This window comes from Pseudophryne corroboree, chromosome 3, assembly GCF_028390025.1.
Source record: "Pseudophryne corroboree isolate aPseCor3 chromosome 3, aPseCor3.hap2, whole genome shotgun sequence".
Classification (NCBI taxonomy): Eukaryota; Metazoa; Chordata; class Amphibia; order Anura; family Myobatrachidae; genus Pseudophryne; species Pseudophryne corroboree.
The window spans coordinates 115,726,516-115,749,060 of NC_086446.1; the positions used below are offsets into that span (position 1 = coordinate 115,726,516).

The window sequence follows — 22,545 nt, forward strand, 5'->3', positions numbered from 1 at the left end:
CGGTGTTGGCAGTATAAAATTATCTACAGCACCTTGTATTCCCAGGTGGTCTCCCATCCAAGTACTAACCAGGCCCAACACTGCTTAGCTTCCAAGATCAGATGAGATTGGGCGTATCTAGTGTGGTGTGGCTGTAGATGAGCTTTATGGTTTCTGTTAGAACTTTTCTACTTCTAACTACTGTTTCATAAATGAATACGTTTGAAAATGGAATGCATCAACAGAACGGTGTTGGTAGTATAAAAATATCTACAGCACCTTGTATTCCCAGGTGGTCTCCCATCCAAGTACTAACCAGGCCCAACACTGCTTAGCTTCCAAGATCAGATGAGATTGGGCGTATCCAGTGTGGTGTGGCTGTAGATTAGCTTTGTGGTTTCTGTTAAAACTTTTCTACTTCTAACTACTGGTTCATAAATGAATACGTTTGAAAATGGAATGCATCAACAGAACGGTGTTGGCAGTATAAAATTATCTACAGCACCTTGTATTCCCCGGTGGTCTCCCATCCAAGTACTAACCAGGCCCAACACTGCTTAGCTTCCAAGATCAGATGAAATTGGGCGTATCCAGTGTGGTGTGGCTGTATATGAGCTTTGTGGTTTCTGTTAAAACTTTTCTACTTCTAACTACTGGTTCATAAATGAATACGTTTGAAAATGGAATGCATCAACAGAACGGTGTTGGCAGTATAAAATTATCTACAGCACCTTGTATTCCCAGGTGGTCTCCCATCCAAGTACTAACCAGGTCCAACACTGCTTAGCTTCCAAGATCAGATGAAATTGGGCGTATCCAGTGTGGTGTGGCTGTATATGAGCTTTGTGGTTTCTGTTAAAACTTTTCTACTTCTAACTACTGGTTCATAAATGAATACGTTTGAAAATGGAATGCATCAACAGAACGGTGTTGGCAGTATAAAATTATCTACAGCACCTTGTATTCCCAGGTGGTCTCCCATCCAAGTACTAACCAGGCCCAACACTGCTTAGCTTCCAAGATCAGATGAGATTGGGCGTATCTAGTGTGGTGTGGCTGTAGATGAGCTTTATGGTTTCTGTTAGAACTTTTCTACTTCTAACTACTGTTTCATAAATGAATACGTTTGAAAATGGAATGCATCAACAGAACGGTGTTGGTAGTATAAAAATATCTACAGCACCTTGTATTCCCAGGTGGTCTCCCATCCAAGTACTAACCAGGCCCAACACTGCTTAGCTTCCAAGATCAGATGAGATTGGACGTATCCAGTATGGTGTGGCTGTAGATGAACTTTTTGGTTTCTGTTAGAACTTTTCTACTTCTAACTACTGGTTCATAAATGAATACGTTTTAAAATGGAATGCATCAACAGAACGGTGTTGGCAGTATAAAATTATCTACAGCACCTTGTATTGCCAGGTGGTCTCCCATCCAAGTACTAACCAGGCCCAACACTGTTTAGCTTCCAAGATCAGATGAGATTGGGCGTATCCAGTGTAGTGTGGCTGTAGATGAACTTTGTCGTTTCTGTTAGAACTTTTCTACTTCTAACTACTGGTTCATAAATGAATACATTTGAAAATGGAATGCATCAACAGAACGGTGTTGGCAGTATAAAAACATCTACAGCACCTTGTATTCCCAGGTGGTCTCCCATCCAAGTACTAACCAGGCCCAACACTGCTTAGCTTCCAAGATCAGATGAGATTGGGCGTATCCAGTGTGGTGTGGCTGTAGATGAGCTTTGTGGTTTCTGTTAGAACTTTTCTACTTCTAACTACTGGTTCATAAATGAATACGTTTGAAAATGGAATGCATCAACAGAACGGTGTTGGTAGTATAAAAATATCTACAGCACCTTGTATTCCCAGGTGGTCTCCCATCCAAGTACTAACAAGGCCTAACTCTGCTTAGCTTCCAAGATCAGATGAGATTGGGCGTATCCAGTGTGGCTTGGCTGTAGATGAGCTTTATGATTTCTGTTAGAACTTTTCTACTTCTAACTACTGGTTCATAAATGAATACGTTTGAAAATAGAATGCATCAACAGAACGGTGTTGGCAGTATAAAAATATCTACAGCACCTTTTATATTCCCAGGTGGTCTCCCATCCAAGTACTAACCAGGCCCAACACTGCTTAGCTTTCAAGATCAGATGAGATTGGGCGTATCCACTGTGTTGTGGCTGTAGATGAGCTTTGTGGTTTCTGTTAGAACTTTTCTACTTCTAACTACTGGTTCATAAATGAATACGTTTGAAAATAGAATGCATCAACAGAACGGTGTTGGCAGTATAAAAATATCTACAGCACCTTGTATTCCCAGGTGGTCTCCCATCCAAGTACTAACCAGGCCCAACACTGCTTAGCTTCCAAGATCAGATGAGATTGGGCGTATCCAGTGTGGTGTGGCTGTAGATGAACTTTGTGGTTTCTGTTAGAACTTTTCTACTTCTAACTACTGGTTCATAAAAGAATACGTTTGAAAATGGAATGCATCAACAGAACGGTGTTGGCAGTATAAAATTATCTACAGCACCATGTATTCCCAGGTGGTCTCCCATCCAAGTACTAACCAGGCCCAACACTGCTTAGCTTCCAAGATCAAATGAGATTGGGCGTATCCAGTGTGGTGTGGCTGTAGATGAACTTTGTGGTTTCTGTTAGAACTTTTCTACTTCTAACTACTGGTTCATAAATGAATACGTTTTAAAATGGAATGCATCAACAGAACGGTGTTGGCAGTATAAAATTATCTACAGCACCTTGTATTACCAGGTGGTCTCCCATCCAAGTACTAACCAGGCCCAACACTGCTTAGCTTCCAAGATCAGATGAGATTGGGCATATCCAGTGTGGTGTGGCTGTAGATGAGCTTTATGGTTTCTGTTAGAACTTTTCTACTTCTAACTACTGGTTCATAAATGAATACATTTGAAAATGGAATGCATCAACAGAACGGTGTTGGCAGTATAAAAATATCTACAGCACCTTTTATATTCCCAGGTGTTCTCCCATCCAAGTACTAACCAGGCCCAACACTGCTTAGCTTCCAAGATCAGATGAGATTGGGCGTATCCAGTGTGGTGTGGCTGTAGATGAGCTTTGTGGTTTCTGTTAGAACTTTTCTACTTCTAACTACTGGTTCATAAATGAATACGTTTGAAAATGGAATGCATCAACAGAACGGTGTTGGCAGTATAAAATTATCTACAGCACCTTGTATTCCCAGGTGGTCTCCCATCCAAGTACTAACCAGGCCCAACACTGTTTAGCTTCCAAGATCAGATGAGATTGGGCGTATCCAGTGTAGTGTGGCTGTAGATGAACTTTGTCGTTTCTGTTAGAACTTTTCTACTTCTAACTACTGGTTCATAAATGAATACATTTGAAAATGGAATGCATCAACAGAACGGTGTTGGCAGTATAAAAACATCTACAGCACCTTGTATTCCCAGGTGGTCTCCCATCCAAGTACTAACCAGGCCCAACACTGCTTAGCTTCCAAGATCAGATGAGATTGGGCGTATCCAGTATGGTGTGGCTGTAGATGAGCTTTATGGTTTCTGTTTGAACTTTTCTACTTCTAACTACTGGTTCATAAATAAATACATTTGAAAATTGAATGCATCAACAGAACGGTGTTGGCAGTATAAAAATATCTACAGCACCTTGTATTCCCAGGTGGTCTCCCATCCAAGTACTAACCAGGGCCAACACTGCTTAGCTTCCAAGATCAGATGAGATTGGGCGTATCCAGTATGGTGTGGCTGTAGATGAGCTTTGTGGTTTCTGTTAGAACTTTTCTACTTCTAACTACTGGTTCATAAATGAATACGTTTGAAAATGGAATGCATCAACAGAACGGTGTTGGCAGTATAAAAATATCTACAGCACCTTGTATTCCCAGGTGGTCTCCCATCCAAGTACTAACCAGGCCCAACACTGCTTAGCTTCCAAGATCAGATGAGATTGGGCGTATCCAGTATGGTGTGGCTGTAGATGAACTTTGTGGTTTCTGTTAGAACTTTTCTACTTCTAACTACTGGTTCATAAATGAATACGTTTGAAAATGGAATGCATCAACAGAACGGTGTTGGCAGTATAAAATTATCTACAGCACCTTGTATTCCCAGGTGGTCTCCCATCCAAGTACTAAACAGGCCCAACACTGCTTAGCTTCCAAGATCAAATGAGATTGGGCGCATCCAGTGTGGTGTGGCTGCAGATGAGCTTTGTGGTTTCTGTTAGAACTTTTCTACTTCTAACTACTGGTTCATAAATGAATACGTTTGAAAATGGAATGCATCAACAGAACGGTGTTGGTAGTATAAAAATATCTACAGCACCTAGTATTCCCAGGTGGTCTCCCATCCAAGTACTAACCAGGCCCAACTCTGCTTAGCTTCCAAGATCAGATGAGATTGGGCGTATCCAGTGTGGCTTGGCTGTAGATGAGCTTTATGTTTTCTGTTAGAACTTTTCTACTTCTAACTACTGGTTCATAAATGAATACGTTTGAAAATGGAATGCATCAACAGAACGGTGTTGGTAGTATAAAAATATCTACAGCACCTTGTATTCCCAGGTGGTCTCCCATCCAAGTACTAACCAGGCCCAACACTGCTTAGCTTCCAAGATCAGATGAGATTAGGCGTATCCAGTGTGGTGTGGCTGTAGATGAGCTTTGTGGTTTCTGTTAGAACTTTTCTACTTCTAACTACTGGTTCATAAATGATTACGTTTGAAAATGGAATGCATCAACAGAACGGTGTTGGCAGTATAAACATATCTACAGCACCTTGTATTCCCAGGTGGTCTCCCATCCAAGTACTAACCAGGCCCAACACTGCTTAGCTTCCAAGATCAGATGAGATTGGACGTATCCAGTATGGTGTGGCTGTAGATGAACTTTTTGGTTTCTGTTAGAACTTTTCTACTTCTAACTACTGGTTCATAAATGAATACGTTTGAAAATGGAATGCATCAACAGAACGGTGTTGGTAGTATAAAAATATCTACAGCACCTAGTATTCCCAGGTGGTCTCCCATCCAAGTACTAACCAGGCCCAACTCTGCTTAGCTTCCAAGATCAGATGAGATTGGGCGTATCCAGTGTGGCTTGGCTGTAGATGAGCTTTATGTTTTCTGTTAGAACTTTTCTACTTCTAACTACTGGTTCATAAATGAATACATTTGAAAATTGAATGCATCAACAGAACGTTGTTGGCAGTATTAAAATATCTACAGCACCTTGTATTCCCAGGTGGTCTCCCATCCAAGTACTAACCAGGGCCAACACTGCTTAGCTTCCAAGATCAGATGAGATTGGGCGTATCCAGTGTGGTGTGGCTGTAGATGAACTTTGTGGTTTCTGTTAGAACTTTTCTACTTCTAACTACTGGTTCATAAATGAATACGTTTGAAAATGGAATGCATCAACAGAACGGTGTTGGCAGTATAAAATTATCTACAGCACCTTGTATTCCCAGGTGGTCTCCCATCCAAGTACTAACCAGGCCCAACACTGTTTAGCTTCCAAGATCAGATGAGATTGGGCGTATCCAGTGTGGTGTGGCTGTAGATGAACTTTGTGGTTTCTGTTAGAACTTTTCTACTTCTAACGACTGGTTCATAAATGAATACATTTGAAAATGGAATGCATCAACAGAACGGTGTTGGCAGTATAAAAACATCTACAGCACCTTTTATTCATAGGTGGTCTCCCATCCAAGTACTAACCAGGCCCAACACTGCTTAGCTTCCAAGATCAGATGAGATTGGGCGTATCCAGTGTGGTGTGGCTGCAGATGAGCTTTGTGGTTTCTGTTAGAACTTTTCTACTTCTAACTACTGGTTCATAAATGAATACGTTTGAAAATGGAATGCATCAACAGAACGGTGTTGGTAGTATAAAAATATCTACAGCACCTAGTATTCCCAGGTGGTCTCCCATCCAAGTACTAACCAGGCCCAACTCTGCTTAGCTTCCAAGATCAGATGAGATTGGGCGTATCCAGTGTGGCTTGGCTGTAGATGAGCTTTATGTTTTCTGTTAGAACTTTTCTACTTCTAACTACTGGTTCATAAATGAATACGTTTGAAAATGGAATGCATCAACAGAACGGTGTTGGTAGTATAAAAATATCTACAGCACCTTGTATTCCCAGGTGGTCTCCCATCCAAGTACTAACCAGGCCCAACACTGCTTAGCTTCCAAGATCAGATGAGATTAGGCGTATCCAGTGTGGTGTGGCTGTAGATGAATTTTCTGGTTTCTGTTAGAACTTTTCTACTTCTAACTACTTGTTCATAAATGAATACGTTTGAAAATGGAATGCATCAACAGAACGGTGTTGGCAGTATAAAATTATCTACAGCACCTTGTATTCCCAGGTGGTCTCCCATCCAAGTACTAACCAGGCCCAACACTGTTTAGCTTCCAAGATCAGATGAGATTGGGCGTATCCAGTGTGGTGTGGCTGTAGATGAACTTTGTGGTTTCTGTTATAACTTTTCTACTTCTAACTACTGGTTCATAAATGAATATGTTTTAAAATGGAATGCATCAACAGAACGGTGTTGGCAGTATAAAATTATCTACAGCACCTTGTATTCCCAGGTGGTCTCCCATCCAAGTACTAATCAGGCCCAACACTGCTTAGCTTCCAAGATGAGATGAGATTGGGCATATCCAGTGTGGTGTGGCTGTAGAAGAGCTTTATGGTTTCTGTTAGTACTTTTCTACTTCTAACTACTGGTTCATAAATGAATACGTTTGAAAATGGAATGCATCAACAGAACGATGTTGGTAGTATAAAAATATCTACAGCACCTTGTATTCCCAGGTGGTCTCCCATCCAAGTACTAACCAGGCCCAACACTGCTTCGCTTCCAAGATCAGATGAGATTGGGCATATCCAGTGTAGTGTGGCTGTAGATGAGCTTTATGGTTTCTGTTAGAACTTTTCTACTTCTAACTACTGTTTCATAAATGAATACGTTTGAAAATGGAATGCATCAACAGAACGGTGTTGGTAGTATAAAAATATCTACAGCACCTTGTATTCCCAGGTTGTCTCCCATCTAAGTACTAACCAGGCCCAACACTGCTTAGCTTCCAAGATCAGATGAGATTGGGCGTATCCAGTGTGGTGTGGCTGTAGATGAGCTTTGTGGATTCTGTTAGAACTTTTCTACTTCTAACTACTGGTTCATAAATGAATACGTTTGAAAATGGAATGCATCAACAGAACTGTGTTGGCAGTATAAAAATATCTACAGCACCTTGTATTCCCAGGTGGTCTCCCATCCAAGTACTAACCAGGCCCAACACTGCTTAGCTTCCAAGATCAGATGAGATTGGGCGTATCCAGTGTGGTGTTGCTGTAGATGAACTTTCTGGTTTCTGTTAGAACTTTTCTACTTCTAACTACTGGTTCATAAATGAATATGTTTGAAAATGGAATGCATCAACAGAACGGTGTTGGCAGTATAAAAATATCTACAGCACCTTGTATTCCCAGGTGGTCTCCCATCCAAGTACTAACCAGGCCCAACACTGCTTAGCTTCCAAGATCAGATGAGATTGGGCGTATCCAGTGTGTTGTGGCTGTAGATGAGCTTTGTGGTTTCTGTTAGAACTTTTCTACTTCTAACTACTGGTTCATAAATGAATACGTTTGAAAATGGAATGCATCAACAGAACGGTGTTGGCAGTATAAAAATATCTACAGCACCTTGTATTCCCAGGTGTTCTCCCATCCAAGTACTAACCAGGCCCAACACTGCTTAGCTTCCAAGATCAGATGAGATTGGGCGTATCCAGTGTGGTGTGGCTGTAGATGAGCTTTGTGGTTTCTGTTAGAACTTTTCTACTTCTAACTACTGGTTCATAAATGAATACATTTGAAAATGGAATGCATCAACAGAACGGTGTTGGCAGTATAAAAATATCTACAGCACATTGTATTCCCAGGTGGTCTCCCATCCAAGTACTAACCAGGCCCAACACTGCTTAGCTTCCAAGATCAGATGAGATTGGGCGTATCCAGTGTGGTGTGGCTGTAGATGAGCTTTGTGGTTTCTGTTAGAACTTTTCTACTTCTAACTACTGGTTCATAAATGAATACATTTGAAAATGGAATGCATCAACAGAACGGTGTTGGCGGTATAAAAATATCTACAGCACCTTGTATTCCCAGGTGGTCTCCCATCCAAGTACTAACCAGGCCCAACACTGCTTAGCTTCCAAGATCAGATGAGATTGGGCGTATCTAGTGTGGTGTGGCTGTAGATGAGCTTTGTGGTTTCTGTTAGAACGTTTCTACTTCTAACTACTGGTTCATAAATGAATACGTTTGAAAAAGGAATGCATCAACAGAACGGTGTTGGTAGTATAAAAATATCTACAGCACCTTGTATTCCCAGGTGGTCTCCCATCCAAGTACTAACCAGGCCCAACACTGCTTAGCTTCCAAGATCAGATGAGATTGGGCGTATCCAGTGTGGCTTGGCTCTAGATGAGCTTTATGGTTTCTGTTAGAACTTTTCTACTTCTAACTACTGGTTCATAAATGAATACGTTTGAAAATGGAATGCATCAACAGAACGGTGTTGGTAGTATAAAAATATCTACAGCACCTTGTATTCCCAGGTGGTCTCCCATCCAAGTACTAACCAGGCCCAACACTGCTTAGCTTCCAAGATCAGATGAGATTGGGCGTATCCAGTGTGGTGTGGCTGTAGATGAACTTTCTGGTTTCTGTTAGAACTTTTCTACTTCTAACTACTGGTTCATAAATGAATACATTTTAAAATGGAATGCATCAATAGAATGGTGTTGGCAGTATAAAAATATCTACAGCACCTTGTATTCCCAGGTGGTCTCCCATCCAAGTACTAACCAGGCCCAACACTGCTTAGCTTCCAAGATCAGATGAGATTGGGCATATCCAGTGTTGTGTGGCTGTAGAAGAGCTTTATGGTTTCTGTTAGTACTTTTCTACTTCTAACTACTGGTTCATAAATGAATACATTTTAAAATGGAATGCATCAACAGAACGGTGTTGGTAGTATAAAAATATCTACAGCACCTTGTATTCCCAGGTGGTCTCCCATCCAAGTACTAACCAGGCCCAACACTGCTTAGCTTCCAAGATCAGATGAGATTGGGCGTATCTAGTGTGGTGTGGCTGTAGATGAGCTTTATGGTTTCTGTTAGAACTTTTCTACTTCTAACTACTGTTTCATAAATGAATACGTTTGAAAATGGAATGCATCAACAGAACGGTGTTGGTAGTATAAAAATATCTACAGCACCTTGTATTCCCAGGTGGTCTCCCATCCAAGTACTAACCAGGCCCAACACTGCTTAGCTTCCAAGATCAGATGAGATTGGGCGTATCCAGTGTGGTGTGGCTGTAGATGAGCTTTGTGGTTTCTGTTAGAACTTTTCTACTTCTAACTACTGGTTCATAAATGAATACGTTTGAAAATGGAATGCATCAACAGAACGGTGTTTGCAGTATAAAAATATCTACAGCACCTTGTATTCCCAGGTGGTCTCCCATCCAAGTACTAACCATGCCCAACACTGCTTAGCTTCCAAGATCAGATGAGATTGGGCGTATCCAGTGTGGTGTGGCTGTAGATGAGCTTTGTGGTTTCTGTTAGAAATTTTCTACTTCTAACTACTGGTTCATAAATGAATACGTTTGAAAATGGAATGCATCAACAGAACGGTGTTGGCAGTATAAAAATATCTAAGCACCTTGTATTCCCAGGTGGTCTCCCATCCAAGTACTAACCAGGCCCAACACTGCTTAGCTTCCAAGATCAGATAAGATTGGGCGTATCCAGTGTGTTGTGGCTGTAGATGAGCTTTGTGGTTTCTGTTAGAACTTTTCTACTTCTAACTACTGGTTCATAAATGAATACATTTGAAAATGGAATGCATCAACAGAACGGTGTTGGCGGTATAAAAATATCTACAGCACCTTGTATACCCAGGTGGTCTCCCATCCAAGCACTAACCAGGCCCAACACTGCTTAGCTTCCAAGATCAGATGAGATTGGGCGTATCCAGTGTGGTGTGGCTGTAGATGAGCTTTGTGGTTTCTGTTAGAACTTTTCTACTTCTAACTACTGGTTCATAAATGAATACGTTTGAAAATGGAATGCATCAACAGAACGGTGTTGGTAGTATAAAAATATCTACAGCACCTAGTATTCCCAGGTGGTCTCCCATCCAAGTACTAACCAGGCCCAACTCTGTTTAGCTTCCAAGATCAGATGAGATTGGGCGTATCCAGTGTGGCTTGGCTGTAGATGAGCTTTATGTTTTCTGTTAGAACTTTTCTACTTCTAACTACTGGTTCATAAATGAATACGTTTGAAAATGGAATGCATCAACAGAACGGTGTTGGTAGTATAAAAATATCTACAGCACCTTGTATTCCCAGGTGGTCTCCCATCCAAGTACTAACCAGGCCCAACACTGCTTAGCTTCCAAGATCAGATGAGATTAGGCGTATCCAGTGTGGTGTGGCTGTAGATGAATTTTCTGGTTTCTGTTAGAACTTTTCTACTTCTAACTACTTGTTCATAAATGAATACGTTTGAAAATGGAATGCATCAACAGAACGGTGTTGGCAGTATAAAATTATCTACAGCACCTTGTATTCCCAGGTGGTCTCCCATCCAAGTACTAACCAGGCCCAACACTGTTTAGCTTCCAAGATCAGATGAGATTGGGCGTATCCAGTGTGGTGTGGCTGTAGATGAACTTTGTGGTTTCTGTTATAACTTTTCTACTTCTAACTACTGGTTCATAAATGAATACGTTTTAAAATGGAATGCATCAACAGAACGGTGTTGGCAGTATAAAATTATCTACAGCACCTTGTATTCCCAGGTGGTCTCCCATCCAAGTACTAATCAGGCCCAACACTGCTTAGCTTCCAAGATGAGATGAGATTGGGCGTATCCAGTGTAGTGTGGCTGTAGATGAGCTTTATGGTTTCTGTTAGAACTTTTCTACTTCTAACTACTGTTTCATAAATGAATACGTTTGAAAATGGAATGCATCAACAGAACGGTGTTGGTAGTATAAAAATATCTACAGCACCTTGTATTCCCAGGTTGTCTCCCATCTAAGTACTAACCAGGCCCAACACTGCTTAGCTTCCAAGATCAGATGAGATTGGGCGTATCCAGTGTGGTGTGGCTGTAGATGAGCTTTGTGGATTCTGTTAGAACTTTTCTACTTCTAACTACTGGTTCATAAATGAATACGTTTGAAAATGGAATGCATCAACAGAACTGTGTTGGCAGTATAAAAATATCTACAGCACCTTGTATTCCCAGGTGGTCTCCCATCCAAGTACTAACCAGGCCCAACACTGCTTAGCTTCCAAGATCAGATGAGATTGGGCGTATCCAGTGTGGTGTTGCTGTAGATGAACTTTCTGGTTTCTGTTAGAACTTTTCTACTTCTAACTACTGGTTCATAAATGAATACGTTTGAAAATGGAATGCATCAACAGAACGGTGTTGGTAGTATAAAAATATCTACAGCACCTTGTATTCCCAGGTGGTCTCCCATCCAAGTACTAACCAGGCCCAACACTGCTTAGCTTCCAAGATCAGATGAGATTGGGCGTATCCAGTGTGGTGTGGCTGTAGATGAACTTTCTGGTTTCTGTTATAACTTTTCTACTTCTAACTACTGGTTCATAAATGAATACGTTTTAAAATGGAATGCATCAACAGAACGGTGTTGGCAGTATAAAATTATCTACAGCACCTTGTATTCCCAGGTGGTCTCCCATCCAAGTACTAATCAGGCCCAACACTGCTTAGCTTCCAAGATGAGATGAGATTGGGCATATCCAGTGTGGTGTGGCTGTAGAAGAGCTTTATGGTTTCTGTTAGTACTTTTCTACTTCTAACTACTGGTTCATAAATGAATACGTTTGAAAATGGAATGCATCAACAGAACGATGTTGGTAGTATAAAAATATCTACAGCACCTTGTATTCCCAGGTGGTCTCCCATCCAAGTACTAACCAGGCCCAACACTGCTTCGCTTCCAAGATCAGATGAGATTAGGCGTATCCAGTGTGGTGTGGCTGTACATGAATTTTCTGGTTTCTGTTAGAACTTTTCTACTTCTAACTACTTGTTCATAAATGAATACGTTTGAAAATGGAATGCATCAACAGAACGGTGTTGGCAGTATAAAATTATCTACAGCACCTTGTATTCCCAGGTGGTCTCCCATCCAAGTACTAACCAGGCCCAACACTGTTTAGCTTCCAAGATCAGATGAGATTGGGCGTATCCAGTGTGGTGTGGCTGTAGATGAACTTTGTGGTTTCTGTTATAACTTTTCTACTTCTAACTACTGGTTCATAAATGAATACGTTTTAAAATGGAATGCATCAACAGAACGGTGTTGGCAGTATAAAATTATCTACAGCACCTTGTATTCCCAGGTGGTCTCCCATCCAAGTACTAATCAGGCCCAACACTGCTTAGCTTCCAAGATGAGATGAGATTGGGCATATCCAGTGTGGTGTGGCTGTAGAAGAGCTTTATGGTTTCTGTTAGTACTTTTCTACTTCTAACTACTGGTTCATAAATGAATACGTTTGAAAATGGAATGCATCAACAGAACGATGTTGGTAGTATAAAAATATCTACAGCACCTTGTATTCCCAGGTGGTCTCCCATCCAAGTACTAACCAGGCCCAACACTGCTTCGCTTCCAAGATCAGATGAGATTGGGCGTATCCAGTGTAGTGTGGCTGTAGATGAGCTTTATGGTTTCTGTTAGAACTTTTCTACTTCTAACTACTGTTTCATAAATGAATACGTTTGAAAATGGAATGCATCAACAGAACGGTGTTGGTAGTATAAAAATATCTACAGCACCTTGTATTCCCAGGTTGTCTCCCATCTAAGTACTAACCAGGCCCAACACTGCTTAGCTTCCAAGATCAGATGAGATTGGGCGTATCCCGTGTGGTGTGGCTGTAGATGAGCTTTGTGGATTCTGTTAGAACTTTTCTACTTCTAACTACTGGTTCATAAATGAATACGTTTGAAAATGGAATGCATCAACAGAACTGTGTTGGCAGTATAAAAATATCTACAGCACCTTGTATTCCCAGGTGGTCTCCCATCCAAGTACTAACCAGGCCCAACACTGCTTAGCTTCCAAGATCAGATGAGATTGGGCGTATCCAGTGTGGTGTTGCTGTAGATGAACTTTCTGGTTTCTGTTAGAACTTTTCTACTTCTAACTACTGGTTCATAAATGAATACGTTTGAAAATGGAATGCATCAACAGAACGGTGTTGGTAGTATAAAAATATCTACAGCACCTTGTATTCCCAGGTGGTCTCCCATCCAAGTACTAACCAGGCCCAACACTGCTTAGCTTCCAAGATCAGATGAGATTGGGCGTATCCAGTGTGGTGTGGCTGTAGATTAACTTTCTGGTTTCTGTTAGAACTTTTCTACTTCTAACTACTGGTTCATAAATGAATACATTTGAAAATGGAATGCATCAACAGAATGGTGTTGGCAGTATAAAAATATCTACAGCACCTTGTATTCCCAGGTGGTCTCCCATCCAAGTACTAACCAGGCCCAACACTGCTTAGCTTCCAAGATCAGATGAGATTGGGCATATCCAGTGTGGTGTGGCTGTAGAAGAGCTTTATGGTTTCTGTTAGTACTTTTCTACTTCTAACTACTGGTTCATAAATGAATACATTTTAAAATGGAATGCATCAACAGAACGGTGTTGGTAGTATAAAAATATCTACAGCACCTTGTATTCCCAGGTGGTCTCCCATCCAAGTACTAACCAGGCCCAACACTGCTTAGCTTCCAAGATCAGATGAGATTGGGCGTATCTAGTGTGGTGTGGCTGTAGATGAGCTTTATGGTTTCTGTTAGAACTTTTCTACTTCTAACTACTGTTTCATAAATGAATACGTTTGAAAATGGAATGCATCAACAGAACGGTGTTGGTAGTATAAAAATATCTACAGCACCTTGTATTCCCAGGTGGTCTCCCATCCAAGTACTAACCAGGCTCAACACTGCTTAGCTTCCAAGATCAGATGAGATTGGGCGTATCCAGTGTGGTGTGGCTGTAGATGAGCTTTGTGGTTTCTGTTAGAACTTTTCTACTTCTAACTACTGGTTCATAAATGAATACGTTTGAAAATGGAATGCATCAACAGAACGGTGTTTGCAGTATAAAAATATCTACAGCACCTTGTATTCCCAGGTGGTCTCCCATCCAAGTACTAACCATGCCCAACACTGCTTAGCTTCCAAGATCAGATGAGATTGGGCGTATCCAGTGTGGTGTGGCTGTAGATGAGCTTTGTGGTTTCTGTTAGAAATTTTCTACTTCTAACTACTGGTTCATAAATGAATACGTTTGAAAATGGAATGCATCAACAGAACGGTGTTGGCAGTATAAAAATATCTAAGCACCTTGTATTCCCAGGTGGTCTCCCATCCAAGTACTAACCAGGCCCAACACTGCTTAGCTTCCAAGATCAGATGAGATTGGGCGTATCCAGTGTGGTGTGGCTGTAGATGAGCTTTGTGGTTTCTGTTAGAACTTTTCTACTTCTAACTACTGGTTCATAAATGAATACATTTGAAAATGGAATGCATCAACAGAACGGTGTTGGCGGTATAAAAATATCTACAGCACCTTGTATTCCCAGGTGGTCTCCCATCCAAGCACTAACCAGGCCCAACACTGCTTAGCTTCCAAGATCAGATGAGATTGGGCGTATCCAGTGTGGTGTGGCTGTAGATGAGCTTTGTGGTTTCTGTTAGAACTTTTCTACTTCTAACTACTGGTTCATAAATGAATACGTTTGAAAATGGAATGCATCAACAGAACGGTGTTGGTAGTATAAAAATATCTACAGCACCTAGTATTCCCAGGTGGTCTCCCATCCAAGTACTAACCAGGCCCAACTCTGCTTAGCTTCCAAGATCAGATGAGATTGGGCGTATCCAGTGTGGCTTGGCTGTAGATGAGATTTATGTTTTCTGTTAGAACTTTTCTACTTCTAACTACTGGTTCATAAATGAATACGTTTGAAAATGGAATGCATCAACAGAACGGTGTTGGTAGTATAAAAATATCTACAGCACCTTGTATTCCCAGGTGGTCTCCCATCCAAGTACTAACCAGGCCCAACACTGCTTAGCTTCCAAGATCAGATGAGATTAGGCGTATCCAGTGTGGTGTGGCTGTAGATGAATTTTCTGGTTTCTGTTAGAACTTTTCTACTTCTAACTACTTGTTCATAAATGAATACGTTTGAAAATGGAATGCATCAACAGAACGGTGTTGGCAGTATAAAATTATCTACAGCACCTTGTATTCCCAGGTGGTCTCCCATCCAAGTACTAACCAGGCCCAACACTGTTTAGCTTCCAAGATCAGATGAGATTGGGCGTATCCAGTGTGGTGTGGCTGTAGATGAACTTTGTGGTTTCTGTTATAACTTTTCTACTTCTAACTACTGGTTCATAAATGAATACGTTTTAAAATGGAATGCATCAACAGAACGGTGTTGGCAGTATAAAATTATCTACAGCACCTTGTATTCCCAGGTGGTCTCCCATCCAAGTACTAATCAGGCCCAACACTGCTTAGCTTCCAAGATGAGATGAGATTGGGCATATCCAGTGTGGTGTGGCTGTAGAAGAGCTTTATGGTTTCTGTTAGTACTTTTCTACTTCTAACTACTGGTTCATAAATGAATACGTTTGAAAATGGAATGCATCAACAGAACGATGTTGGTAGTATAAAAATATCTACAGCACCTTGTATTCCCAGGTGGTCTCCCATCCAAGTACTAACCAGGCCCAACACTGCTTCGCTTCCAAGATCAGATGAGATTGGGCGTATCCAGTGTAGTGTGGCTGTAGATGAGCTTTATGGTTTCTGTTAGAACTTTTCTACTTCTAACTACTGTTTCATAAATGAATACGTTTGAAAATGGAATGCATCAACAGAACGGTGTTGGTAGTATAAAAATATCTACAGCACCTTGTATTCCCAGGTTGTCTCCCATCTAAGTACTAACCAGGCCCAACACTGCTTAGCTTCCAAGATCAGATGAGATTGGGCGTATCCAGTGTGGTGTGGCTGTAGATGAGCTTTGTGGATTCTGTTAGAACTTTTCTACTTCTAACTACTGGTTCATAAATGAATACGTTTGAAAATGGAATGCATCAACAGAACTGTGTTGGCAGTATAAAAATATCTACAGCACCTTGTATTCCCAGGTGGTCTCCCATCCAAGTACTAACCAGGCCCAACACTGCTTAGCTTCCAAGATCAGATGAGATTGGGCGTATCCAGTGTGGTGTTGCTGTAGATGAACTTTCTGGTTTCTGTTAGAACTTTTCTACTTCTAACTACTGGTTCATAAATGAATATGTTTGAAAATGGAATGCATCAACAGAACGGTGTTGGCAGTATAAAAATATCTACAGCACCTTGTATTCCCAGGTGGTCTCCCATCCAAGTACTAACCAGGCCCAACACTGCTTAGCTTCCAAGATCAGATGAGATTGGGCGTATCCAGTGTGGTGTGGCTGTAGATGAGCTTTGTGGTTTCTGTTAGAACTTTTCTACTTCTAACTACTGGTTCATAAATGAATACGTTTGAAAATGGAATGCATCAACAGAACGGTGTTGGCAGTATAAAAATATCTACAGCACCTTGTATTCCCAGGTGTTCTCCCATCCAAGTACTAACCAGGCCCAACACTGCTTAGCTTCCAAGATCAGATGAGATTGGGCGTATCCAGTGTGGTGTGGCTGTAGATGAGCTTTGTGGTTTCTGTTTGAACTTTTCTACTTCTAGCTACTGGTTCATAAATGAATACATTTGAAAATGGAATGCATCAACAGAACGGTGTTGGCAGTATAAAAATATCTACAGCACATTGTATTCCCAGGTGGTCTCCCATCCAAGTACTAACCAGGCCCAACACTGCTTAGCTTCCAAGATCAGATGAGATTGGGCGTACCCAGTGTGGTGTGGCTGTAGATGAGCTTTGTGGTTTCTGTTAGAACTTTTCTACTTCTAACTACTGGTTCATAAATGAAAACGTTTGAAAATGGAATGCATCAACAGACCTGTGTTGGCAGTATAAAAATATCTACAGCACCTTGTATTCCCAGGTGGTCTCCCATCCAAGTACTAACCAGGCCCAAAACTGCTTAGCTTCCAAGATCAGATGAGATTGGGCGTATCCAGTGTGGTGTGGCTGTAGATGAGCTTAGTGGTTTCTGTTAGAACTTTTCTACTTCTAACTACTGGTTCATAAATTAATACGTTTTAAAATGGAATGCATCAACAGAACGGTGTTGGCAGTATAAAAATAGCTACAGCACCTTGTATTCCCAGGTGGTCTCCCATCCAAGTACTAGCCAGGCCCAACACTGCTTAGCTTCCAAGATCAGATGAGATTGGGCGTATCCAGTGTGGTGTGGCTGTAGATGAGCTTTGCGGTTTCTGTTAGAACTTTTCTACTTCTAACTACTGGTTCATAAATGAATACGTTTGAAAATGGAATGCATCAACAGAACGGTGTTGGCAGTATAAAAATAGCTACAGCACCTTGTATTCCCAGGTGGTCTCCCATCCAAGTACTAACCAGCCCCAACACTGCTTAGCTTCCAAGATCAGATGAGATTGGGCGTATCCAGTGTGGTGTGGCTGTAGATGAGCTTTGTGGTTTCTGTTAGAACGTTTCTACTTCTAACTACTGGTTCATAAATGAATACGTTTGAAAAAGGAATGCATCAACAGAACGGTGTTGGTAGTATAAAAATATCTACAGCACCTTGTATTCCCAGGTGGTCTCCCATCCAAGTACTAACCAGGCCCAACACTGCTTAGCTTCCAAGATCAGATGAGATTGGGCGTATCCAGTGTGGCTTGGCTCTAGATGAGCTTTATGGTTTCTGTTAGAACTTTTCTACTTCTAACTACTGGTTCATAAATGAATACGTTTGAAAATGGAATGCATCAACAGAACGGTGTTGGTAGTATAAAAATATCTACAGCACCTTGTATTCCCAGGTGGTCTCCCATCCAAGTACTAACCAGGCCCAACAATGCTTAGCTTCCAAGATCAGATGAGATTGGGCGTATCCAGTGTGGTGTGGCTGTAGATGAACTTTCTGGTTTCTGTTAGAACTTTTCTACTTCTAACTACTGGTTCATAAATGAATACATTTTAAAATGGAATGCATCAACAGAATGGTGTTGGCAGTATAAAAATATCTACAGCACCTTGTATTCCCAGGTGGTCTCCCATCCAAGTACTAACCAGGCCCAACACTGCTTAGCTTCCAAGATCAGATGAGATTGGGCATATCCAGTGTGGTGTGGCTGTAGAAGAGCTTTATGGTTTCTGTTAGTACTTTTCTACTTCTAACTACTGGTTCATAAATGAATACATTTTAAAATGGAATGCATCAACAGAACGGTGTTGGTAGTATAAAAATATCTACAGCACCTTGTATTCCCAGGTGGTCTCCCATCCAAGTACTAACCAGGCCCAACACTGCTTAGCTTCCAAGATCAGATGAGATTGGGCGTATCTAGTGTGGTGTGGCTGTAGATGAGCTTTATGGTTTCTGTTAGAACTTTTCTACTTCTAACTACTGTTTCATAAATGAATACGTTTGAAAATGGAATGCATCAACAGAACGGTGTTGGTAGTATAAAAATATCTACAGCACCTTGTATTCCCAGGTGGTCTCCCATCCAAGTACTAACCAGGCCCAACACTGCTTAGCTTCCAAGATCAGATGAGATTGGGCGTATCCAGTGTGGTGTGGCTGTAGATGAGCTTTGTGTTTTCTGTTAGAACTTTTCTACTTCTAACTACTGGTTCATAAATGAATACCTTTGAAAATGGAATGCATCAACAGAACGGTGTTTGCAGTATAAAAATATCTACAGCACCTTGTATTCCCAGGTGGTCTCCCATCCAAGTACTAACCATGCCCAACACTGCTTAGCTTCCAAGATCAGATGAGATTGGGCGTATCCAGTGTGGTGTGGCTGTAGATGAGCTTTGTGGTTTCTGTTAGAAATTTTCTACTTCTAACTACTGGTTCATAAATGATACGTTTGAAAATGGAATGCATCAACAGAACGGTGTTGGCAGTATAAAAATATCTAAGCACCTTGTATTCCCAGGTGGTCTCCCATCCAAGTACTAACCAGGCCCAACACTGCTTAGCTTCCAAGATCAGATGAGATTGGGCGTATCCAGTGTGGTGTGGCTGTAGATGAGCTTTGTGGTTTCTGTTAGAACTTTTCTACTTCTAACTACTGGTTCATAAATGAATACGTTTGAAAATGGAATGCATCAACAGAACGGTGTTGGCAGTATAAAAATATCTACAGCACCTTGTATTCCCAAGTGGTCTCCTATCCAAGTACTAACCAGGCCCAACACTGCTTAGCTTTCAAGATCAGATGAGATTGGGCGTATCCAGTGTGGTGTGGCTGTAGATGAGCTTTGTGGTTTCTGTTAGAACTTTTCTACTTCTAACTACTGGTTCATAAATGAATATGTTTGAAAATGGAATGCATCAACAGAACGGTGTTGGTAGTATAAAAATATCTACAGCACCTTGTATTCCCAGGTGGTCTCCCATCCAAGTACTAACCAGGCCCAACACTGCTTAGCTTCCAAGATCAGATGAGATTGGGCATATCCAGTATGGTGTGGCTGTAGATGAGCTTTATGGTTTCTGTTAGAACTTTTCTACTTCTAACTACTGGTTCATAAATGAATACGTTTGAAAATGGAATGCATCAACAGAACGGTGTTGGTAGTATAAAAATATCTACAGCACCTTGTATTCCCAGGTGGTCTCCCATCCAAGTACTAACCAGGCCCAACACTGCTTAGCTTCCTAGATCAGATGAGATTGGGCGTATCCAGTGTGGTGTGGCTGTAGATGAGCTTTGTGGTTTCTGTTTGAACTTTTCTACTTCTAACTACTGGTTCATAAATGAATACATTTGAAAATTGAATGCATCAACAGAACGGTGTTGGCAGTATAAAAATATCTACAGCACCTTGTATTCCCAGGTGGTCTCCCATCCAAGTACTAACCAGGCCCAACACTGCTTAGCTTCCAAGATCAGATGAGATTGGGCGTATCCAGTGTGGTGTTGCTATAGATGAACTTTCTGGTTTCTGTTAGAACTTTTCTACTTCTAACTACTGGTTCATAAATGAATACGTTTTAAAATGGAATGCATCAACAGAACGGTGTTGGCAGTATAAAAATATCTACAACACCTTGTATTCCCAGGTGGTCTCCCATCCAAGTACTAACCAGGCCCAACACTGCTTAGCTTCCAAGATCAGATGAGATTGGGCGTATCCAGTGTGGTGTGGCTGTAGATGAGCTTTGTGGTTTCTGTTAGAACTTTTCTACTTCTAACTACTGGTTCATAAATGAATACATTTGAAAATGGAATGCATCAACAGAACGGTGTTTGCAGTATAAAAATATCTACAGCACCTTGTATTCCCAGGTGGTCTCCCATCCAAGTACTAACCATGCCCAACACTGCTTAGCTTCCAAGATCAGATGAGATTGGGCGTATCCAGTGTGGTGTGGCTGTAGATGAGCTTTGTGGTTTTTGTTAGAAATTTTCTACTTCTAACTACTGGTTCATAAATGAATACGTTTGAAAATGGAATGCATCAACAGAACGGTGTTGGCAGTATAAAAATATCTAAGCACCTTGTATTCCCAGGTGGTCTCCCATCCAAGTACTAACCAGGCCCAACACTGCTTAGCTTCCAAGATCAGATGAGATTGGGCGTATCCAGTGTGGTGTGGCTGTAGATGAGCTTTGTAGTTTCTGTTAGAACTTTTCTACTTCTAACTACTGGTTCATAAATGAATACGTTTGAAAATGGAATGCATCAACAGAACGGTGTTGGCAGTATAAAAATATCTACAGCACCTTGTATTCCCAAGTGGTCTCCTATCCAAGTACTAACCAGGCCCAACACTGCTTAGCTTTCAAGATCAGATGAGATTGGGCGTATCCAGTGTGGTGTGGCTGTAGATGAGCTTTGTGGTTTCTGTTAGAACTTTTCTACTTCTAACTACTGGTTCATAAATGAATACGTTTGAAAATGGAATGCATCAACAGAACGGTGTTGGTAGTATAAAAATATCTACAGCACCTTGTATTCCCAGGTGGTCTCCCATCCAAGTACTAACCAGGCCCAACACTGCTTAGCTTCCAAGATCAGATGAGATTGGGCATATCCAGTGTGGTGTGGCTGTAGATGAGCTTTATGGTTTCTGTTAGAACTTTTCTACTTCTAACTACTGGTTCATAAATGAATACGTTTGAAAATGGAATGCATCAACAGAACGGTGTTGGTAGTATAAAAATATCTACAGCACCTTGTATTCCCAGGTGGTCTCCCATCCAAGTACTAACCAGGCCCAACACTGCTTAGCTTCCTAGATCAGATGAGATTGGGCGTATCCAGTGTGGTGTGGCTGTAGATGAGCTTTGTGGTTTCTGTTTGAACTTTTCTACTTCTAACTACTGGTTCATAAATGAATACATTTGAAAATTGAATGCATCAACAGAACGGTGTTGGCAGTATAAAAATATCTACAGCACCTTGTATTCCCAGGTGGTCTCCCATCCAAGTACTAACCAGGCCCAACACTGCTTAGCTTCCAAGATCAGATGAGATTGGGCGTATCCAGTGTGGTGTTGCTGTAGATGAACTTTCTGGTTTCTGTTAGAACTTTTCTACTTCTAACTACTGGTTCATAAATGAATACGTTTTAAAATGGAATGCATCAACAGAACGGTGTTGGCAGTATAAAAATATCTACAACACCTTGTATTCCCAGGTGGTCTCCCATCCAAGTACTAACCAGGCCCAACACTGCTTAGCTTCCAAGATCAGATGAGATTGGGCGTATCCAGTGTGGTGTGGCTGTAGATGAGCTTTGTGGTTTCTGTTAGAACTTTTCTACTTCTAACTACTGGTTCATAAATGAATACGTTTGAAAATGGAATGCATCAACAGAACGGTGTTGGCAGTATAAAAATATCTACAGCACCTTGTATTCCCAGGTGGTCTCCCATCCAAGTACTAACCAGGCCCAACACTGCTTAGCTTCCAAGATCAGATGAGATTGGGCGTATCCAGTGTGGTGCGGCTGTAGATGAGCTTTGTGGTTTCTGTTAGAACTTTTCTACTTCTAACTACTGGTTCATAAATGAATACTTTTGAAAATGGAATGCATCAACAGAACGGTGTTGGCAGTATAAAAATATCTACAGCACCTTGTATTCCCCGGTGGTCTCCCATCCAAGTATTAACCAGGCCCAACACTGCTTAGCTTCCAAGATCAGATGAGATTGGGCGTATCCAGTGTGGTGTGGCTGTAGATGAGCTTTGTGGTTTCTGTTAGAACTTTTCTACT

The 22,545-nt window shown here is 41.3% G+C and overlaps 84 non-coding genes and 16 pseudogenes across 84 annotated transcripts; all 100 read right to left on the reverse strand.

The window, feature by feature from the left end:
- Positions 1–20: 20 nt before the first annotated feature.
- LOC135063076 (5S ribosomal RNA) lies at positions 21–139 on the reverse strand. Its single transcript, XR_010249416.1, has one exon. It is a non-coding gene; the product is annotated as a 5S ribosomal RNA (ribosomal RNA).
- A 107-nt stretch (positions 140–246) lies between these two features.
- Positions 247–365, reverse strand: LOC134896290 (5S ribosomal RNA). Its single transcript, XR_010171996.1, has one exon. It is a non-coding gene; the product is annotated as a 5S ribosomal RNA (ribosomal RNA).
- A 107-nt stretch (positions 366–472) lies between these two features.
- Positions 473–591, reverse strand: LOC134887102 (5S ribosomal RNA; annotated as a pseudogene).
- Positions 592–698: 107 nt separating this feature from the next.
- On the reverse strand, positions 699–817 carry LOC134885974 (5S ribosomal RNA). The gene has a single exon (XR_010170074.1). It is a non-coding gene; the product is annotated as a 5S ribosomal RNA (ribosomal RNA).
- A 107-nt stretch (positions 818–924) lies between these two features.
- Positions 925–1,043, reverse strand: LOC135063077 (5S ribosomal RNA). The gene has a single exon (XR_010249417.1). It is a non-coding gene; the product is annotated as a 5S ribosomal RNA (ribosomal RNA).
- A 107-nt stretch (positions 1,044–1,150) lies between these two features.
- On the reverse strand, positions 1,151–1,269 carry LOC135067399 (5S ribosomal RNA). Its single transcript, XR_010253616.1, has one exon. It is a non-coding gene; the product is annotated as a 5S ribosomal RNA (ribosomal RNA).
- A 107-nt stretch (positions 1,270–1,376) lies between these two features.
- On the reverse strand, positions 1,377–1,495 carry LOC134889011 (5S ribosomal RNA; annotated as a pseudogene).
- A 107-nt stretch (positions 1,496–1,602) lies between these two features.
- Positions 1,603–1,721, reverse strand: LOC134901176 (5S ribosomal RNA). Its single transcript, XR_010174668.1, has one exon. It is a non-coding gene; the product is annotated as a 5S ribosomal RNA (ribosomal RNA).
- A 107-nt stretch (positions 1,722–1,828) lies between these two features.
- On the reverse strand, positions 1,829–1,947 carry LOC135069829 (5S ribosomal RNA). Its single transcript, XR_010256011.1, has one exon. It is a non-coding gene; the product is annotated as a 5S ribosomal RNA (ribosomal RNA).
- A 107-nt stretch (positions 1,948–2,054) lies between these two features.
- LOC134895715 (5S ribosomal RNA) lies at positions 2,055–2,175 on the reverse strand (annotated as a pseudogene).
- A 107-nt stretch (positions 2,176–2,282) lies between these two features.
- LOC134896301 (5S ribosomal RNA) lies at positions 2,283–2,401 on the reverse strand. The gene has a single exon (XR_010171997.1). It is a non-coding gene; the product is annotated as a 5S ribosomal RNA (ribosomal RNA).
- A 107-nt stretch (positions 2,402–2,508) lies between these two features.
- Positions 2,509–2,627, reverse strand: LOC134901497 (5S ribosomal RNA). The gene has a single exon (XR_010174987.1). It is a non-coding gene; the product is annotated as a 5S ribosomal RNA (ribosomal RNA).
- Positions 2,628–2,734: 107 nt separating this feature from the next.
- Positions 2,735–2,853, reverse strand: LOC134884468 (5S ribosomal RNA). Its single transcript, XR_010168614.1, has one exon. It is a non-coding gene; the product is annotated as a 5S ribosomal RNA (ribosomal RNA).
- Positions 2,854–2,960: 107 nt separating this feature from the next.
- On the reverse strand, positions 2,961–3,081 carry LOC134891728 (5S ribosomal RNA; annotated as a pseudogene).
- Positions 3,082–3,188: 107 nt separating this feature from the next.
- On the reverse strand, positions 3,189–3,307 carry LOC135064137 (5S ribosomal RNA). Its single transcript, XR_010250449.1, has one exon. It is a non-coding gene; the product is annotated as a 5S ribosomal RNA (ribosomal RNA).
- A 107-nt stretch (positions 3,308–3,414) lies between these two features.
- On the reverse strand, positions 3,415–3,533 carry LOC135061353 (5S ribosomal RNA). The gene has a single exon (XR_010247736.1). It is a non-coding gene; the product is annotated as a 5S ribosomal RNA (ribosomal RNA).
- Positions 3,534–3,640: 107 nt separating this feature from the next.
- LOC135068668 (5S ribosomal RNA) lies at positions 3,641–3,759 on the reverse strand. Its single transcript, XR_010254863.1, has one exon. It is a non-coding gene; the product is annotated as a 5S ribosomal RNA (ribosomal RNA).
- Positions 3,760–3,866: 107 nt separating this feature from the next.
- On the reverse strand, positions 3,867–3,985 carry LOC135059354 (5S ribosomal RNA). The gene has a single exon (XR_010245760.1). It is a non-coding gene; the product is annotated as a 5S ribosomal RNA (ribosomal RNA).
- A 107-nt stretch (positions 3,986–4,092) lies between these two features.
- LOC135061185 (5S ribosomal RNA) lies at positions 4,093–4,211 on the reverse strand. Its single transcript, XR_010247575.1, has one exon. It is a non-coding gene; the product is annotated as a 5S ribosomal RNA (ribosomal RNA).
- Positions 4,212–4,318: 107 nt separating this feature from the next.
- On the reverse strand, positions 4,319–4,437 carry LOC135060845 (5S ribosomal RNA). Its single transcript, XR_010247239.1, has one exon. It is a non-coding gene; the product is annotated as a 5S ribosomal RNA (ribosomal RNA).
- Positions 4,438–4,544: 107 nt separating this feature from the next.
- LOC135060499 (5S ribosomal RNA) lies at positions 4,545–4,663 on the reverse strand. Its single transcript, XR_010246892.1, has one exon. It is a non-coding gene; the product is annotated as a 5S ribosomal RNA (ribosomal RNA).
- Positions 4,664–4,770: 107 nt separating this feature from the next.
- On the reverse strand, positions 4,771–4,889 carry LOC135067400 (5S ribosomal RNA). The gene has a single exon (XR_010253617.1). It is a non-coding gene; the product is annotated as a 5S ribosomal RNA (ribosomal RNA).
- Positions 4,890–4,996: 107 nt separating this feature from the next.
- On the reverse strand, positions 4,997–5,115 carry LOC135060846 (5S ribosomal RNA). The gene has a single exon (XR_010247240.1). It is a non-coding gene; the product is annotated as a 5S ribosomal RNA (ribosomal RNA).
- Positions 5,116–5,222: 107 nt separating this feature from the next.
- On the reverse strand, positions 5,223–5,341 carry LOC135063573 (5S ribosomal RNA). The gene has a single exon (XR_010249901.1). It is a non-coding gene; the product is annotated as a 5S ribosomal RNA (ribosomal RNA).
- Positions 5,342–5,448: 107 nt separating this feature from the next.
- On the reverse strand, positions 5,449–5,567 carry LOC134902040 (5S ribosomal RNA). Its single transcript, XR_010175518.1, has one exon. It is a non-coding gene; the product is annotated as a 5S ribosomal RNA (ribosomal RNA).
- Positions 5,568–5,674: 107 nt separating this feature from the next.
- LOC134888495 (5S ribosomal RNA) lies at positions 5,675–5,793 on the reverse strand (annotated as a pseudogene).
- Positions 5,794–5,900: 107 nt separating this feature from the next.
- On the reverse strand, positions 5,901–6,019 carry LOC135060847 (5S ribosomal RNA). Its single transcript, XR_010247241.1, has one exon. It is a non-coding gene; the product is annotated as a 5S ribosomal RNA (ribosomal RNA).
- A 107-nt stretch (positions 6,020–6,126) lies between these two features.
- On the reverse strand, positions 6,127–6,245 carry LOC135060500 (5S ribosomal RNA). Its single transcript, XR_010246893.1, has one exon. It is a non-coding gene; the product is annotated as a 5S ribosomal RNA (ribosomal RNA).
- Positions 6,246–6,352: 107 nt separating this feature from the next.
- Positions 6,353–6,471, reverse strand: LOC134902042 (5S ribosomal RNA). The gene has a single exon (XR_010175519.1). It is a non-coding gene; the product is annotated as a 5S ribosomal RNA (ribosomal RNA).
- A 107-nt stretch (positions 6,472–6,578) lies between these two features.
- Positions 6,579–6,697, reverse strand: LOC134891880 (5S ribosomal RNA; annotated as a pseudogene).
- A 107-nt stretch (positions 6,698–6,804) lies between these two features.
- LOC135069873 (5S ribosomal RNA) lies at positions 6,805–6,923 on the reverse strand. Its single transcript, XR_010256053.1, has one exon. It is a non-coding gene; the product is annotated as a 5S ribosomal RNA (ribosomal RNA).
- Positions 6,924–7,030: 107 nt separating this feature from the next.
- Positions 7,031–7,149, reverse strand: LOC134884555 (5S ribosomal RNA). The gene has a single exon (XR_010168699.1). It is a non-coding gene; the product is annotated as a 5S ribosomal RNA (ribosomal RNA).
- A 107-nt stretch (positions 7,150–7,256) lies between these two features.
- Positions 7,257–7,375, reverse strand: LOC135059975 (5S ribosomal RNA). The gene has a single exon (XR_010246370.1). It is a non-coding gene; the product is annotated as a 5S ribosomal RNA (ribosomal RNA).
- A 107-nt stretch (positions 7,376–7,482) lies between these two features.
- LOC135067496 (5S ribosomal RNA) lies at positions 7,483–7,601 on the reverse strand. The gene has a single exon (XR_010253709.1). It is a non-coding gene; the product is annotated as a 5S ribosomal RNA (ribosomal RNA).
- A 107-nt stretch (positions 7,602–7,708) lies between these two features.
- On the reverse strand, positions 7,709–7,827 carry LOC135068195 (5S ribosomal RNA). Its single transcript, XR_010254400.1, has one exon. It is a non-coding gene; the product is annotated as a 5S ribosomal RNA (ribosomal RNA).
- A 107-nt stretch (positions 7,828–7,934) lies between these two features.
- LOC135066037 (5S ribosomal RNA) lies at positions 7,935–8,053 on the reverse strand. The gene has a single exon (XR_010252298.1). It is a non-coding gene; the product is annotated as a 5S ribosomal RNA (ribosomal RNA).
- A 107-nt stretch (positions 8,054–8,160) lies between these two features.
- LOC135063078 (5S ribosomal RNA) lies at positions 8,161–8,279 on the reverse strand. Its single transcript, XR_010249418.1, has one exon. It is a non-coding gene; the product is annotated as a 5S ribosomal RNA (ribosomal RNA).
- A 107-nt stretch (positions 8,280–8,386) lies between these two features.
- Positions 8,387–8,505, reverse strand: LOC135068460 (5S ribosomal RNA). Its single transcript, XR_010254661.1, has one exon. It is a non-coding gene; the product is annotated as a 5S ribosomal RNA (ribosomal RNA).
- Positions 8,506–8,612: 107 nt separating this feature from the next.
- On the reverse strand, positions 8,613–8,731 carry LOC134896312 (5S ribosomal RNA). The gene has a single exon (XR_010171998.1). It is a non-coding gene; the product is annotated as a 5S ribosomal RNA (ribosomal RNA).
- Positions 8,732–8,838: 107 nt separating this feature from the next.
- LOC134888346 (5S ribosomal RNA) lies at positions 8,839–8,957 on the reverse strand (annotated as a pseudogene).
- Positions 8,958–9,064: 107 nt separating this feature from the next.
- On the reverse strand, positions 9,065–9,183 carry LOC135063079 (5S ribosomal RNA). The gene has a single exon (XR_010249419.1). It is a non-coding gene; the product is annotated as a 5S ribosomal RNA (ribosomal RNA).
- Positions 9,184–9,290: 107 nt separating this feature from the next.
- Positions 9,291–9,409, reverse strand: LOC134896325 (5S ribosomal RNA). The gene has a single exon (XR_010172000.1). It is a non-coding gene; the product is annotated as a 5S ribosomal RNA (ribosomal RNA).
- A 107-nt stretch (positions 9,410–9,516) lies between these two features.
- On the reverse strand, positions 9,517–9,635 carry LOC135065212 (5S ribosomal RNA). Its single transcript, XR_010251498.1, has one exon. It is a non-coding gene; the product is annotated as a 5S ribosomal RNA (ribosomal RNA).
- Positions 9,636–9,742: 107 nt separating this feature from the next.
- LOC134895562 (5S ribosomal RNA) lies at positions 9,743–9,860 on the reverse strand (annotated as a pseudogene).
- A 107-nt stretch (positions 9,861–9,967) lies between these two features.
- LOC134886373 (5S ribosomal RNA) lies at positions 9,968–10,086 on the reverse strand. The gene has a single exon (XR_010170457.1). It is a non-coding gene; the product is annotated as a 5S ribosomal RNA (ribosomal RNA).
- Positions 10,087–10,193: 107 nt separating this feature from the next.
- Positions 10,194–10,312, reverse strand: LOC135064239 (5S ribosomal RNA). The gene has a single exon (XR_010250550.1). It is a non-coding gene; the product is annotated as a 5S ribosomal RNA (ribosomal RNA).
- Positions 10,313–10,419: 107 nt separating this feature from the next.
- On the reverse strand, positions 10,420–10,538 carry LOC135060501 (5S ribosomal RNA). Its single transcript, XR_010246894.1, has one exon. It is a non-coding gene; the product is annotated as a 5S ribosomal RNA (ribosomal RNA).
- A 107-nt stretch (positions 10,539–10,645) lies between these two features.
- LOC134902043 (5S ribosomal RNA) lies at positions 10,646–10,764 on the reverse strand. Its single transcript, XR_010175520.1, has one exon. It is a non-coding gene; the product is annotated as a 5S ribosomal RNA (ribosomal RNA).
- A 107-nt stretch (positions 10,765–10,871) lies between these two features.
- On the reverse strand, positions 10,872–10,990 carry LOC134890260 (5S ribosomal RNA; annotated as a pseudogene).
- A 107-nt stretch (positions 10,991–11,097) lies between these two features.
- Positions 11,098–11,216, reverse strand: LOC134884556 (5S ribosomal RNA). Its single transcript, XR_010168700.1, has one exon. It is a non-coding gene; the product is annotated as a 5S ribosomal RNA (ribosomal RNA).
- A 107-nt stretch (positions 11,217–11,323) lies between these two features.
- On the reverse strand, positions 11,324–11,442 carry LOC135059977 (5S ribosomal RNA). Its single transcript, XR_010246372.1, has one exon. It is a non-coding gene; the product is annotated as a 5S ribosomal RNA (ribosomal RNA).
- Positions 11,443–11,549: 107 nt separating this feature from the next.
- LOC134896336 (5S ribosomal RNA) lies at positions 11,550–11,668 on the reverse strand. Its single transcript, XR_010172001.1, has one exon. It is a non-coding gene; the product is annotated as a 5S ribosomal RNA (ribosomal RNA).
- A 107-nt stretch (positions 11,669–11,775) lies between these two features.
- On the reverse strand, positions 11,776–11,894 carry LOC134891881 (5S ribosomal RNA; annotated as a pseudogene).
- Positions 11,895–12,001: 107 nt separating this feature from the next.
- LOC134886323 (5S ribosomal RNA) lies at positions 12,002–12,120 on the reverse strand. The gene has a single exon (XR_010170410.1). It is a non-coding gene; the product is annotated as a 5S ribosomal RNA (ribosomal RNA).
- A 107-nt stretch (positions 12,121–12,227) lies between these two features.
- On the reverse strand, positions 12,228–12,346 carry LOC134902044 (5S ribosomal RNA). Its single transcript, XR_010175521.1, has one exon. It is a non-coding gene; the product is annotated as a 5S ribosomal RNA (ribosomal RNA).
- Positions 12,347–12,453: 107 nt separating this feature from the next.
- Positions 12,454–12,572, reverse strand: LOC134891882 (5S ribosomal RNA; annotated as a pseudogene).
- Positions 12,573–12,679: 107 nt separating this feature from the next.
- LOC135065582 (5S ribosomal RNA) lies at positions 12,680–12,798 on the reverse strand. The gene has a single exon (XR_010251860.1). It is a non-coding gene; the product is annotated as a 5S ribosomal RNA (ribosomal RNA).
- Positions 12,799–12,905: 107 nt separating this feature from the next.
- On the reverse strand, positions 12,906–13,024 carry LOC134890290 (5S ribosomal RNA; annotated as a pseudogene).
- A 107-nt stretch (positions 13,025–13,131) lies between these two features.
- Positions 13,132–13,250, reverse strand: LOC135059978 (5S ribosomal RNA). Its single transcript, XR_010246373.1, has one exon. It is a non-coding gene; the product is annotated as a 5S ribosomal RNA (ribosomal RNA).
- Positions 13,251–13,357: 107 nt separating this feature from the next.
- On the reverse strand, positions 13,358–13,476 carry LOC134896347 (5S ribosomal RNA). Its single transcript, XR_010172002.1, has one exon. It is a non-coding gene; the product is annotated as a 5S ribosomal RNA (ribosomal RNA).
- Positions 13,477–13,583: 107 nt separating this feature from the next.
- On the reverse strand, positions 13,584–13,702 carry LOC135064486 (5S ribosomal RNA). Its single transcript, XR_010250796.1, has one exon. It is a non-coding gene; the product is annotated as a 5S ribosomal RNA (ribosomal RNA).
- Positions 13,703–13,809: 107 nt separating this feature from the next.
- Positions 13,810–13,928, reverse strand: LOC135063081 (5S ribosomal RNA). Its single transcript, XR_010249420.1, has one exon. It is a non-coding gene; the product is annotated as a 5S ribosomal RNA (ribosomal RNA).
- A 107-nt stretch (positions 13,929–14,035) lies between these two features.
- LOC135065935 (5S ribosomal RNA) lies at positions 14,036–14,154 on the reverse strand. Its single transcript, XR_010252200.1, has one exon. It is a non-coding gene; the product is annotated as a 5S ribosomal RNA (ribosomal RNA).
- A 107-nt stretch (positions 14,155–14,261) lies between these two features.
- On the reverse strand, positions 14,262–14,380 carry LOC135065214 (5S ribosomal RNA). Its single transcript, XR_010251500.1, has one exon. It is a non-coding gene; the product is annotated as a 5S ribosomal RNA (ribosomal RNA).
- Positions 14,381–14,487: 107 nt separating this feature from the next.
- LOC134888191 (5S ribosomal RNA) lies at positions 14,488–14,605 on the reverse strand (annotated as a pseudogene).
- Positions 14,606–14,712: 107 nt separating this feature from the next.
- Positions 14,713–14,831, reverse strand: LOC135065304 (5S ribosomal RNA). Its single transcript, XR_010251587.1, has one exon. It is a non-coding gene; the product is annotated as a 5S ribosomal RNA (ribosomal RNA).
- Positions 14,832–14,938: 107 nt separating this feature from the next.
- LOC135060848 (5S ribosomal RNA) lies at positions 14,939–15,057 on the reverse strand. The gene has a single exon (XR_010247242.1). It is a non-coding gene; the product is annotated as a 5S ribosomal RNA (ribosomal RNA).
- Positions 15,058–15,164: 107 nt separating this feature from the next.
- On the reverse strand, positions 15,165–15,283 carry LOC135060502 (5S ribosomal RNA). Its single transcript, XR_010246895.1, has one exon. It is a non-coding gene; the product is annotated as a 5S ribosomal RNA (ribosomal RNA).
- Positions 15,284–15,390: 107 nt separating this feature from the next.
- LOC134902045 (5S ribosomal RNA) lies at positions 15,391–15,509 on the reverse strand. The gene has a single exon (XR_010175522.1). It is a non-coding gene; the product is annotated as a 5S ribosomal RNA (ribosomal RNA).
- Positions 15,510–15,616: 107 nt separating this feature from the next.
- Positions 15,617–15,735, reverse strand: LOC134891883 (5S ribosomal RNA; annotated as a pseudogene).
- A 107-nt stretch (positions 15,736–15,842) lies between these two features.
- Positions 15,843–15,961, reverse strand: LOC135065583 (5S ribosomal RNA). The gene has a single exon (XR_010251861.1). It is a non-coding gene; the product is annotated as a 5S ribosomal RNA (ribosomal RNA).
- Positions 15,962–16,068: 107 nt separating this feature from the next.
- Positions 16,069–16,187, reverse strand: LOC134884557 (5S ribosomal RNA). The gene has a single exon (XR_010168701.1). It is a non-coding gene; the product is annotated as a 5S ribosomal RNA (ribosomal RNA).
- A 107-nt stretch (positions 16,188–16,294) lies between these two features.
- On the reverse strand, positions 16,295–16,413 carry LOC135059979 (5S ribosomal RNA). Its single transcript, XR_010246374.1, has one exon. It is a non-coding gene; the product is annotated as a 5S ribosomal RNA (ribosomal RNA).
- Positions 16,414–16,520: 107 nt separating this feature from the next.
- On the reverse strand, positions 16,521–16,639 carry LOC134896359 (5S ribosomal RNA). The gene has a single exon (XR_010172003.1). It is a non-coding gene; the product is annotated as a 5S ribosomal RNA (ribosomal RNA).
- Positions 16,640–16,746: 107 nt separating this feature from the next.
- On the reverse strand, positions 16,747–16,865 carry LOC135068196 (5S ribosomal RNA). Its single transcript, XR_010254401.1, has one exon. It is a non-coding gene; the product is annotated as a 5S ribosomal RNA (ribosomal RNA).
- Positions 16,866–16,972: 107 nt separating this feature from the next.
- On the reverse strand, positions 16,973–17,091 carry LOC135070429 (5S ribosomal RNA). The gene has a single exon (XR_010256595.1). It is a non-coding gene; the product is annotated as a 5S ribosomal RNA (ribosomal RNA).
- A 107-nt stretch (positions 17,092–17,198) lies between these two features.
- Positions 17,199–17,317, reverse strand: LOC135065514 (5S ribosomal RNA). Its single transcript, XR_010251794.1, has one exon. It is a non-coding gene; the product is annotated as a 5S ribosomal RNA (ribosomal RNA).
- A 107-nt stretch (positions 17,318–17,424) lies between these two features.
- Positions 17,425–17,543, reverse strand: LOC135062401 (5S ribosomal RNA). The gene has a single exon (XR_010248751.1). It is a non-coding gene; the product is annotated as a 5S ribosomal RNA (ribosomal RNA).
- A 107-nt stretch (positions 17,544–17,650) lies between these two features.
- Positions 17,651–17,769, reverse strand: LOC134886512 (5S ribosomal RNA). The gene has a single exon (XR_010170592.1). It is a non-coding gene; the product is annotated as a 5S ribosomal RNA (ribosomal RNA).
- Positions 17,770–17,876: 107 nt separating this feature from the next.
- LOC135068461 (5S ribosomal RNA) lies at positions 17,877–17,995 on the reverse strand. Its single transcript, XR_010254662.1, has one exon. It is a non-coding gene; the product is annotated as a 5S ribosomal RNA (ribosomal RNA).
- Positions 17,996–18,102: 107 nt separating this feature from the next.
- LOC135063364 (5S ribosomal RNA) lies at positions 18,103–18,221 on the reverse strand. Its single transcript, XR_010249697.1, has one exon. It is a non-coding gene; the product is annotated as a 5S ribosomal RNA (ribosomal RNA).
- A 107-nt stretch (positions 18,222–18,328) lies between these two features.
- On the reverse strand, positions 18,329–18,447 carry LOC135064487 (5S ribosomal RNA). The gene has a single exon (XR_010250797.1). It is a non-coding gene; the product is annotated as a 5S ribosomal RNA (ribosomal RNA).
- A 107-nt stretch (positions 18,448–18,554) lies between these two features.
- On the reverse strand, positions 18,555–18,673 carry LOC135063082 (5S ribosomal RNA). Its single transcript, XR_010249421.1, has one exon. It is a non-coding gene; the product is annotated as a 5S ribosomal RNA (ribosomal RNA).
- A 107-nt stretch (positions 18,674–18,780) lies between these two features.
- Positions 18,781–18,899, reverse strand: LOC134896371 (5S ribosomal RNA). The gene has a single exon (XR_010172004.1). It is a non-coding gene; the product is annotated as a 5S ribosomal RNA (ribosomal RNA).
- A 107-nt stretch (positions 18,900–19,006) lies between these two features.
- On the reverse strand, positions 19,007–19,125 carry LOC135065215 (5S ribosomal RNA). Its single transcript, XR_010251501.1, has one exon. It is a non-coding gene; the product is annotated as a 5S ribosomal RNA (ribosomal RNA).
- A 106-nt stretch (positions 19,126–19,231) lies between these two features.
- LOC134888192 (5S ribosomal RNA) lies at positions 19,232–19,349 on the reverse strand (annotated as a pseudogene).
- A 107-nt stretch (positions 19,350–19,456) lies between these two features.
- Positions 19,457–19,575, reverse strand: LOC134884986 (5S ribosomal RNA). The gene has a single exon (XR_010169115.1). It is a non-coding gene; the product is annotated as a 5S ribosomal RNA (ribosomal RNA).
- Positions 19,576–19,682: 107 nt separating this feature from the next.
- Positions 19,683–19,801, reverse strand: LOC135064234 (5S ribosomal RNA). The gene has a single exon (XR_010250545.1). It is a non-coding gene; the product is annotated as a 5S ribosomal RNA (ribosomal RNA).
- Positions 19,802–19,908: 107 nt separating this feature from the next.
- Positions 19,909–20,027, reverse strand: LOC135065453 (5S ribosomal RNA). The gene has a single exon (XR_010251736.1). It is a non-coding gene; the product is annotated as a 5S ribosomal RNA (ribosomal RNA).
- Positions 20,028–20,134: 107 nt separating this feature from the next.
- Positions 20,135–20,253, reverse strand: LOC135063248 (5S ribosomal RNA). The gene has a single exon (XR_010249582.1). It is a non-coding gene; the product is annotated as a 5S ribosomal RNA (ribosomal RNA).
- Positions 20,254–20,360: 107 nt separating this feature from the next.
- Positions 20,361–20,479, reverse strand: LOC135059242 (5S ribosomal RNA). The gene has a single exon (XR_010245653.1). It is a non-coding gene; the product is annotated as a 5S ribosomal RNA (ribosomal RNA).
- A 107-nt stretch (positions 20,480–20,586) lies between these two features.
- LOC135065216 (5S ribosomal RNA) lies at positions 20,587–20,705 on the reverse strand. The gene has a single exon (XR_010251502.1). It is a non-coding gene; the product is annotated as a 5S ribosomal RNA (ribosomal RNA).
- A 107-nt stretch (positions 20,706–20,812) lies between these two features.
- On the reverse strand, positions 20,813–20,930 carry LOC134888193 (5S ribosomal RNA; annotated as a pseudogene).
- A 107-nt stretch (positions 20,931–21,037) lies between these two features.
- LOC134884987 (5S ribosomal RNA) lies at positions 21,038–21,156 on the reverse strand. The gene has a single exon (XR_010169116.1). It is a non-coding gene; the product is annotated as a 5S ribosomal RNA (ribosomal RNA).
- Positions 21,157–21,263: 107 nt separating this feature from the next.
- Positions 21,264–21,382, reverse strand: LOC135059091 (5S ribosomal RNA). Its single transcript, XR_010245508.1, has one exon. It is a non-coding gene; the product is annotated as a 5S ribosomal RNA (ribosomal RNA).
- Positions 21,383–21,489: 107 nt separating this feature from the next.
- On the reverse strand, positions 21,490–21,608 carry LOC135065454 (5S ribosomal RNA). Its single transcript, XR_010251737.1, has one exon. It is a non-coding gene; the product is annotated as a 5S ribosomal RNA (ribosomal RNA).
- Positions 21,609–21,715: 107 nt separating this feature from the next.
- On the reverse strand, positions 21,716–21,834 carry LOC135059980 (5S ribosomal RNA). Its single transcript, XR_010246375.1, has one exon. It is a non-coding gene; the product is annotated as a 5S ribosomal RNA (ribosomal RNA).
- A 107-nt stretch (positions 21,835–21,941) lies between these two features.
- On the reverse strand, positions 21,942–22,060 carry LOC135059243 (5S ribosomal RNA). Its single transcript, XR_010245654.1, has one exon. It is a non-coding gene; the product is annotated as a 5S ribosomal RNA (ribosomal RNA).
- Positions 22,061–22,167: 107 nt separating this feature from the next.
- On the reverse strand, positions 22,168–22,286 carry LOC135061368 (5S ribosomal RNA). Its single transcript, XR_010247751.1, has one exon. It is a non-coding gene; the product is annotated as a 5S ribosomal RNA (ribosomal RNA).
- A 107-nt stretch (positions 22,287–22,393) lies between these two features.
- LOC135070079 (5S ribosomal RNA) lies at positions 22,394–22,512 on the reverse strand. Its single transcript, XR_010256254.1, has one exon. It is a non-coding gene; the product is annotated as a 5S ribosomal RNA (ribosomal RNA).
- Between the last annotated feature and the right edge of the window lie 33 nt (positions 22,513–22,545).